The sequence below is a fragment of the Ornithorhynchus anatinus genome, chromosome 10, assembly GCF_004115215.2.
Source record: "Ornithorhynchus anatinus isolate Pmale09 chromosome 10, mOrnAna1.pri.v4, whole genome shotgun sequence".
Classification (NCBI taxonomy): Eukaryota; Metazoa; Chordata; class Mammalia; order Monotremata; family Ornithorhynchidae; genus Ornithorhynchus; species Ornithorhynchus anatinus.
Window position 1 is genome coordinate 16,174,050 of NC_041737.1, and position 10,910 is coordinate 16,184,959.

Genomic DNA, 10,910 nt, shown 5'->3' on the forward strand with positions numbered 1-10,910 from the left:
AGATACAGCTTCAGTGTTTGCTAATGACAGCAGTGAAGACAGCAAATAGATCGTGGTCTGTGCCCTTTGAAATACGGGCACCCTTGGGAATGAATTCTGAGCTAAAACGAAACAAAGCTTGCAATTGTCTCTTTTTTAACATAGGACTGGATGCTAGTGGGTAACAACAAAGACAGCAAATGTTTAGATGTAACCTAGGACCTAAAAATAAGCAGTTAAACCTGAAATGGTTTATATCAACTTGCTGAGGTGCCCTGCGTGCAGATCTTCATACCACATTTTGTACCCGACTGCCATTTATTCTGTATTTAATCCGTTTAATCTATAGACAGAATCTGATATATTTGCATACAAAATGTCTTTAACCATTACACAGGCCCAGTAGAATGCATCTTAGTAGGGGTTTTGTATGGTATAATAGATACAGCAGGGACCTTGAGTCAGAAGGACCTATGTACTAATCCCTGGTCTGCCACTTGTCTGAGGTGTGACCTTGAGAAAGTCATTTAACTTCTTTGTACCTAATGACTGTGTGCCTCATGTGGGAGAGGGACTGTGTCCAATCCAGTTTGCTTGTATCCACTCCAATGCTTAATATAGTGCCTGGCACATGGCAAGTGCTTGACAAATACCACAGTTGTTATTGTTATTATTATTGTCATTTTAATCATTATTTGGGACTATTTACAGTCTTCAAATTTAAACTTGAAAAAAAATACAGTAAGGAGAAAATCCCCGTGCTCCTTAAAATATATCCCCCAGAAAGGTATAGGATGCAGATAAAGACTCCAGGTTTAAGCAGCTCTTACAGAAAGAATTGGCAATTTGGCAATATTCAAGTTAATTCCTCCAGCGCTGAGTACAGTGCCTGGCACATAGTAAGCACTTAACAAATAACATAATTATTATTTTTATATAGTAATAGTAATAATAATGATGGCATTTGTTAAGTGCTTACTATGTGCAAAGCCCTGTTCTACGTGCTGGAGAGGATACAAGGTGATCAGGTTGTCCCACGTGGAGCTCACAATCTTAATCCCCATTTTACAGATGAGGTAACTGAGGCAGAGAGAAGTTAAGTGTCTTGCCCAGAATCACACAGCTGACAAGCAGTTGTCAGGATTTGAACCATACATATTTTATATCTATTTCCTTTTCTGGAATAGATATTGCGGGAAATTAAATCCATTTGAATGAACATAATGTAAAAAAATGAATGAGAAATACACTTTGATTTTCTGGTCAAAAACACAGAGGAAATTGGTGGTTATTGGAACTATGTGCAGCTTTGGGCCCAAGGCAACATTGATCACTTCCCTCCATCTCCTTTTATCTGTCTCTCCTGTTGGATCCATTCAGCTCAACCTTTGATATGATGAGAGAGTGAAATGGTCATATGAAAGAGAATGTGAGCTAATGAATGTGTAAAGCTTTGAATCACCAGAGTAGAAAATTCCCAACTAGCAAATCTAAAAGCTGAAATCTGATATGAGGAGGCTTAACTGACATTGCTGTTATGTTTTTTGGTGTCTAGGGTTGTTAATTTTTACATAACTTCCTTTCACAATTGGAATTCAGAATTTTATATCAGTATCATATTTACCTGTATATAGATTGCTTATTTCAATTTGGAAATTACTTTAAGGAAATTGAGTTTCCACAAAAAAAGGTTTTCATTTCATTATATTAAATGATATGGTGAGTTTTGATTGGCAAATATCTGTTCTTTAGAGTTTTATTTTGGATATGCCCTCCAAAATTCAGATTCTGTAAATGCTTTGTAGAAATTATTTTCCCCAGTGTGCAACTCAAAAATTACCCAAATATCAAAGTTGTTAAAGTACACAAATTTTTCTTGATATAGATATAGTCAATGATATCTCTGACTCTGATTAACAACTCAGAATCTGAAGCATCATCTTCAAGCCCAAAAGACAGATATATGCATATATACCTACACAAAAAATCTTCATTGTTAGAAATCCTGAATTACAGCAAAATGCTTGTTTTTAATAGCACTTTTACATGGCTCAACTTTAGGTTTTCAAGCTTTTGGGATTTGATTTTTGACCTTTCATCCAGCTGATGGATTTTATTATCTCTGGTATCTGAATGTGCTCTTTAGATAACTTTATTCTGCACTATCATTTTCTACATGCAATCAAATATAATGAGCACTGAAATAATGGCATGTGAAAAAAGATTCTGAGAACAACTGCCATATAATAAGACTTCAGTTCAGGTCAAAGTTCTGTGAATTAGCAGTCCCAGTATAGTGAGATATATTTTAACAAATAAAGTCCTTTCCTAGTCAAAATGTCATTCAGGTTTCTCATTGTAACATAGTTCCTTTATGTATGAATAGATTTTGTTTCTAAACATTCAAATGGCAGCTTAATAAAAATTGTATTAAGAATAATGTGATCCAGTCTCCCAACATGTTCAGGAGGACTTCCCCGGGGCTAAGGAAAGAAAAATTCCTAGTAAGTCCCTGCCAGCCGGGTTCAGAAAGAAAAGTCATCAATACCTGTACCCTTTTAAATAGGGAAAACACATCCAGTAAATGGTCTAATCAGAGTAACTCAGGTGAAAACAACACTTGGATGATGCTCAGTGATTCAATACAGCTGGTAATCTTCACTTTAATACACTCCTGAATTAGGGGCCCATGACAAAGACAGGAAATAATACAGGTGGAAAAATTGGGGATGTTAGAAGCCTTAGAAAAAATCATGGAAATCCCTAACTGAAAAAAAATCAGTGCTACAGACAGCAACACTCACACTGTTCCGCAAAACATAGTTCAGTGCCAGAACACTGGACTGGAAGAATATTTGGTCTCAGCTAGTTCAAACATTTTTATGTTCTGAAAATGATTCATGCTTTCTAATAATCATGTTTAATTCAAATATACTTCCTCAGGAAGAAAAGTAAACAGTGTAAGAACAAGCCATATATATATATATACATATATATATATATATATGTGTATATATATTTCACAAAATTTCCATTTATCAGGTCCTTTTCATTGCTTACTTTGATTCCTTTTATTTTCTCATTTCTCCTCATTCAACATTGCACTGTTGATGATGGAAAGTGTTGATGATTGATTTAATGTAATAAACAGCAACAGCTAAAAAAAGATTGAAGCTAGGCTTTTTGGCAACATATGATGCTCCACAATCATGTGCATCCTAATAGTGAAGTCCAAAATGTACAATCCATTAACAATGACACAGATGTTTCGTGAGAGGTGATAATATGTGCTGCTCTGAAATTGTTTCCCATTCATTGAAAATGTCCAAATTAAAGAATACTCCTTTTTGTGTTTTTCATAATCATTAGTTGCCAAACCACTAATTAGTCAAACATTATAGAAAAGGATACCTAATATACTTTTTTTTGTTTGTGCTGTGTGGAAGAGATTGTCTTTTCAGAGATTCTTACATACAGATGGAAGCTCACCATCAATAGCATCACATTTGAATTGTTTATGTAGATGATTGTTATTATTAAGAATTAGAAGTCAATACAGAACCCTTAAGAAAAGCCTGGCACATATTTCTGATGGTTTATTATATTGCTGCGGGACAGTTGAACAATCACAGTTTTCCACTGGACTTACGAGATCTTGCTGATGTTTTTGTACTTTATCACGTTGTTATTTTAGCACAGCTGAGAATATAAGGGCATATAAAGTTCATTTCAAGCCAGCGGCATACTAAGCATCTATTTCCTTGTCAACGATATTATGACAGCAAGTTTATGTAGGCGGAAAGACGGGATGTAGGAACACTATCTGTTCACACTATTTTTTTTTTAATCAAAAGAGTTGCAACAATTGAGAAATCAAATCAAGTGGGCAGCCCAACAACTCTTCAGCTCAGGACTATAGGGATTTTTTTTTTTGTGACTTTGTTCAACTCAAGCTCCCTGAACCGAATATTGACTGACCTGAACTCTTGCAGCCTCGGAGGGCAGAGAAAACAAAGTGTCTGGTAGACCCACTAGCTAAATGGAAAGAGGATATGAATGACTGAATGATTGGCTCGTAGACCAGCTTTGCTTTGTATGTAATTTGATTCGCTACATTGTTCACAGTAAAAACAGACTCTCTGTTGGGTTACCAAGCACGTAGGTGCAGAAAGTCCATTGCTTAAGCTTTGAAAGGCAGTCTGCAAAATGAATTTCCTGGCTCCCGGTTGGGGTCATGGAATGCGTATATGTGTTGTGTGTGTGTGTTTTAATAATAAGTATTTATTAAGACTTACAAAACTTAGTGTGGTCACTGCTGCTCAACCTTAGCATGATTATGCTCTGCCTACAGTGACATTCAAAAATGAGAAGTGTTCATGATTTAGCAATAGTATGTTTATTTCCCTGCCACATATTTGTCATTGATGTGCACAGTTGTGAAACATGTCCTGTTTTTTTTTCCTATTAAGACCAACAGAATTAATAAGTTAATTACTTATTTGAGTTGGTATGCTGGAAGAGAACAGAGGTGAGTATTCAACTCTTCCTAATGTATTTTATTTTTCTGGGTCACCGAGAACATTGTGTTTTTCAGTTGCTTGATCAAACAATTGTTTCAATTCTTCCTTTCTTCACAGATTCCCGAAAAAGTAATTGTGTGTCCAAACTAACTCTCCGTCTTTAACCATGGGACAGAGTTTCCTAAGTACACTGTATTATCTGTACCCATATTGATGTTTTATGATAATAATAACTGTGATATTTATTAAACACTTACTATTTGTTAAACACTGGTGAAGATGCAAGAAAACCAGATGAGACACAGTACCTGTACCAAATGGAATTCTCAGCCTAAAAGGGGAGGGAGTACGGGGTTCCACTCTCAGATGAAGAAATGGGGTTTCAGAGAAGTTCATTCATTCATTCAATTTTATTTATTGAGTACTTACTGTGTGCAGAGCACTGTACTAGGGGTTTGGGAGGATACAATGCAACAACAAACAGACCCAGCCCCTGCCCCAAACAAGCTCATAGTCTAGAGAATGAGCGGACAATCTAGAGAGTAGAGTGATTACCTGAGTTCACACAGCAGGCAAGTGTCAGATCTGGATTAGAACCCAGATCTCCTGACTCCCAGGGTTCTTTCTACTAGGACTCACAGCTTCTTTGTACCCACAACATGAGCGCAATGAAAGAAACCCAGAAAGCAAAATGGACAACCTCCTTTCAATTACCTCCATGGATCTCAAAGCAATCAATGGTTGTTCTATTGTACTCTTCAAAGTACTTAGTACAGTACTCCGAACACAGTAAGTGTTCCAAAAATATGATTGATTAATCAAATGATATTAAGGGGAGGGAGTCCCAGGCAGGGGAAGGATAGGAAAAAGTCACCCGCAGCTGAGGTAACGAACTTGAGCCATAGTGAATAAGTTATCTTAAGAGGAATGAAGAGTGAGAGCTGGAGAAGACTGGGTTAAAAGAGTGGATAAGTAGGAAAGAGAGAGCTGATTAAATGCTTTCAAATCAATTGTCAGCAGTTTCTGGTTAATGTAGAGAAGAATGGCCACCACTGGAGGCTTATAAAGAGAGGGGATACAGGTACAGATATTGTGTTAGGAAAATGAACCAAGCAGAAGAGTGAAGTATGAACTGGAGTAGGAAGGCATTGAAGATACAGGAGATCAGCAATGAGGCTGATGCAGTCTTCAAGCTGGAGTGTGAAAAGTGCCTGGAGCAGCATGGTTGCTGTTAGGAAGGGGAAGAAAGTGCAGACTCAGGAAATCCTGTGGACAGAGAAGGATTGGATGACAGAGTGAATATAGGGACTGAAAGAGATGGAGGTGTCATGGTTAATGCCAAAATTATGTGTCTGAGGCATGTGGATGGTGGTGGTGTCTTTTAGATTGGCGAGCTATTGCCAGATTCCATTATCTCCCTTAGAATGTATTTTTTTGGAAACAAAAACTGAACTCTATTTAAGAGAGGAGGTAACTTTTATCAATCTCATATCCTTTTCAGCTTTGCTTTTGATTAATAGTCTACCAAAGATCTATAATATTTAAAAATACTGCTGGAGGGTGGTTTGAAGTGGAATGGTGAGATACTCGAGAAGTGAAGAATGAACTATTTTTTTCTTCTCTTTTTTTTAGTTTTTCCCTCCTGGAAACCTACTTCCTTCAGGAGATAAAGGTCCATGACTTCAGTTATATATAATTCAGTAATCATTCTTCTGATTATGCACCTTAGAATTCATTCCTGCTCTTTATTTTTATGAACTTGAACTCATTTTTTTTTACCTTCATATTTTTCTTTAAATGGACTGTGCCTGTAAGTTTTCCCATTGATATTAAGCTTCTGAGGGCAGGGACAAATTGGCTACTCTCCCAGGGATCCCGCCCTTTGATTCTCTAGCTTTCTGGCAATCAGCTGTCCCCTTTCTACCTAATCCCACTAGTTGTGTGACTTTGGGCAAGTCACTTAACTTCTCTGTGTCTCAGTTACCTCATCTGTAAAATGGGAATTAAAACTGTGAGCCCCACGTGGGACAACCTGATTACCTTGTATCACCCCAGCACTTATAACAGTGCTTTGCACATAGTAAGTGCTTAAATACCGCTATTATTATCATTATTATTATTATTATTATTAATCTCCCACTATAACATAGCCTGCACACTTTGCATCTCCGAAGCTAACAGGTTGACTGTACCTCGATATCATCTACCCTAATGAGGACCCCTTGCTTCTGGCGTCTCTCTAGCCTGAAACTCTTTCCTCTCCATATAATAATGTTGGTATTTGTTAAGCGCTTACTATGTGCCGAGCACTGTTCTAAGCGCTGAGCTAAGAGGCCACCATCTTCAAAGCCTCACTAAAGTCTTCTCTAATGAAGTCCTCATTTCCACATCCATTTGCTCTCCCATGTGTGTCATCTAAGCACTTGGGTCTTGTATCCCTTAGGCACTTTGATTCTTCCTACTCAGATGTCCTTTCAACATCTCAAACTTAACATGCCCAAAGCAGAACTCCCTATCTTCTATCTTCTCATTGTCCTCCCTCTACCTTTTCCATCCCTACAGACAACACCATATCCCCTCTGTCTCACAAGACTTTAACCTAGGCATTACGTTCAACTCTTCTCTCTCATTCAACCCACATATTGAATGTCATCAAATCCTGTCAGTACTATTTTCATAATCAATCATATTTATTGAGCTCTTAACTGTGCACAGAATACTCTACTAAGTGCTATGGGGAGTACACTATAACAATATAGTATTAATACATTCCCTTCCCTCAGTGAGTTTACATCTCTGCAATCCACACATCACCCTTACACCCTTCAATAATCACCCCATTCCAACCCCAAAGCACTTTTTTTAAAGGAATTCATTAAGTGCTTATTATATCCCAGGCACTGTTCCAAGTGCTGGATTTTAAGCTGGTCATGTTGGACACAGTCACTGTCCCGCATGGTGCTCACAGTATTAATCCCCATTTTACAGATGAGGTGACTGAGGCATCAAGGCCACACAACAGACATGTGTCAGAGCCAGAATTAGAACCCAGGTCCTCTCCCAGGCCCATGCTATTTATCCTAAACCATGCTGTTTCTCTATGTACACTTTATTGAATTTCTCTCCAAGTTCAATCCAAGTTCTTATTCAGTAAATACAAATTTATATAAATACGAATATCCTTATAGTCTACCTATTCCCCTATCTGTTATTTATTTTATTAATAATAATAATAATAATGATGGCATTTGTTAAGTGCTTACTGTGTGCAAAGCACTGTTCTAAGATCAGGGGTACATATAAGGTAATCAAGGTGTCCAACATAGGGCTCACAGACCCATTTTACAGATGAGGGAACTGAGGCCCAGAGAAGTAAAGTAACTTGCCCAAAGTCACACAGCTGACAGGTGGCAGAAGAGGGATTAGAACCCATGACCTCTGACTCCCAAACCCGGACTCTTTCCACTAAGCCACACTGTTTCTGTACTGTTCGCCTCCCTAATTAGACTGTAAACTTCTTGAGGACAGGAATCATGTCTACAAATTCTTTTGTATTTTATCTTCCCAAATGCTTAGTACAGTGCTATGCACTCAGTAAGTGCTCAATAATTATTAATTAATTGATTTAATCTTAATTTTGAATGATTAATGTACATTCAATAGGATAGAAAGCAAGCCTAACCTTTCAAGGAGACGGGATGGAGGTTAACACGGTCAACTTTTCTACTGTAAGCTTTTTGTGGGTGGGAAAATTGCCTACCATCACTTATATCGTAGCCTTCCAAACCCTTGATATAGTGCTGTGCACACAGTAAGTACTCAATAAATACTTTGATTGATAACCAGTGAGAGACTTCACAGGTGAGATAGTAAGACTGGTACTTTCCAACTGTACTGTATATCGAGTATTCCTTTAATTTGTATTATGATGTTAGTTTTCCATAGATTCTACCCATGTAGATGTCAGAATGGCTGAGAAGGCCTATGCCCAACTAACAATCTGTTCCAAGATGTAAGTAAAGATTGTTTTGCAGGCCTAAAATCTTAGTTTTCTGCTTCTCCTGTGAATTGTTTCCATTCACTTGGAAATGGTTTCTTGGTACCCCAACCTCTATAAAGAAATCCTTAAACTGATTGGTCCCTGTCTTACTGCTTGATCTCATTTTCGTCTTCCACCAGTCTACTGCAATATCACGTTGACACCATCTCTTTCAAATGGTTGTTCTGCCTTCTTCTTTGTGACTCTTTCAATATCCTATCCAGCAGTTATTTTGGCATCCTACTGCCTCTTCATATATCTTGTTTGGCAAAACTCAGTCGCTACAAGCATCACCTCGGTGCTTGTGAGCTGAATGTGTTCCTTGGCATCATTTCAGTAGTAGTCTTCGCTTTACCATTTGATGCTCAGTGTGGTTCATGTGTGATACTGGTCAAACTGCATGAGATGTGTCTTCTGTAATAAGTGTGTTCTGTGAATTGCTCACTGCTGTTTTATGATCTGTGAATTTTATATAAGACCCATGGACCAGAATCCCACCTATTAAGTGGGCTTCCTGGACTAAATCTTGGGAACGCCTCAAGTAAAGGATTTGGAAGATTTCAGTCAGTTAAATATGGGTAAATAAAGGAAAACAGGAGCCAATTGAGAATTTTGGCCTGAGTGTAAGTCTGGGCTCAGGTCCTAACTAACTCTGGGAATTTTGCCCAATTAATACCTGGGTTACGGAGGGAATGGCTAGGTTTCAACTTTCCACCCCTCTTTAGTCTTAGGTTTGTTTGAACCCCCCCCCCCCATGATATTGTTGCCAAAATAAGCAGTAGCGGGGACCACTCCGCCTTACCCAAGACATTGGGGACATTCCCATCTCCATCTGTCGCCAATCTTCCAGTTATGAATGATGTAATTTTGTGATGTCATGTTATCAACCCATTCCAGAGCCAGGTGAGTCCCATTTCTCTTAGAATTTTTAGTTTATGGTGGAAACTAGATATTTGAGCTGGCTATGGAACAATGTTCATACACAATTTACCAACACTTTCATCCAGTACTACAGGACTTTAAACCACAACTTGGCCCAAGAAAATCCAGAGTAGACTACTGAACACTGAAAGAGAAAAGTTGAGAAAAAAAAAAAAAGGTCAAATTCTTTTACACTTCAATTAGTGATTTTTTTTTCTTAATGGTATTTGTTAAGCACATATTATGTGTCCAAACACTGTTCTAAGTACTGGGATAGTACAAGTTAATTAGGTTGAACACAGTCCCTGTCCCACATGGGACGAACAGTCTGGGAGGAAGAATGGGAACTGAATTACCATTTTGCAGTTGAAGAAACTGAGACAGAGAAGTGAAGTGACTTGTCCAAGGCCACACGGCAAGCAATTGGCAGAGCAATTGGCAGAGCTGGGATTAGAACCCAGATCCTCTGATTTCCAAGCCCATGCTCTTTCCACTAGATCTCTTTGACTCTGAGCTTGATGAAGTACAGGGCTTGTGTCTGACCTGATTATCTTGTATCTCCCCTCATGCTTATTACAGTGCTTGGCAAAGAATAGTACTTAAGAAATGACCCCTATAGCTCCAACCAGTGCAATCCATATTTAACAGACCAATGTCTCAGCAGCTTTACCAAGTCTGCTATGGCCTCAAATCTGAAGTAATCCTTACTTAGTAAATAAAATCCAAGTTCTTATTCAGTAAATACAATAATCTCTGAGCAGTTAAAATTTCTGTGCCTCAGTTTCCTCATCTTAAACTTCATATCCCATGAGGGACAGGGACTTGGTCTGATCTGATTATCTTCTATCTGCCCCAGTATCTGGCACATAAGTGCTTAGTGATAATGATAATAATCACCGTTATCTTTAAGATAGTTCTCCACTCAAGTTCTTAAACCCTTAAAATATTTTGTGGAGATTCTTCAGCAATATGGAAGAGCAGTAAGTAAATCGCTCCACATTATAAAACAACCTAAGAGAAGTTAGAATAGAAATCATCTAGCATTCTGAAACACGTACCAGAAGAAAAATCCAAATCCTCCAAATTCATTCATTCGTATTTATTGAGCACTTACTGTGTGCAGAGCACTGAACTAAGCTCTTGGAAAGAAAATTCAGCAAAAAAGAGAGACAATCCCTACCAAAACTGGTCTTACAGTATAGAAGTCCAAATCCATTTTAGCCAGCACTGCAGGAAATGTTTCTTGTCCTTCAGCAGAAAAATTGTTTTCTTTATAGACATCACTGAAAAGAACACTAACTTGTGATCTTTTGCAAGAAATCTTCAGGGGTCCTAGAAATCTTGGGCTTACTGAAGATCCACACGTCCAAAGTTCCTTTGACTTTTTGCCACCATTCATTCCTGCCCAAACTCTTGCCTACCCATTATGTTGAGGAAGCTGATTCTTCCAA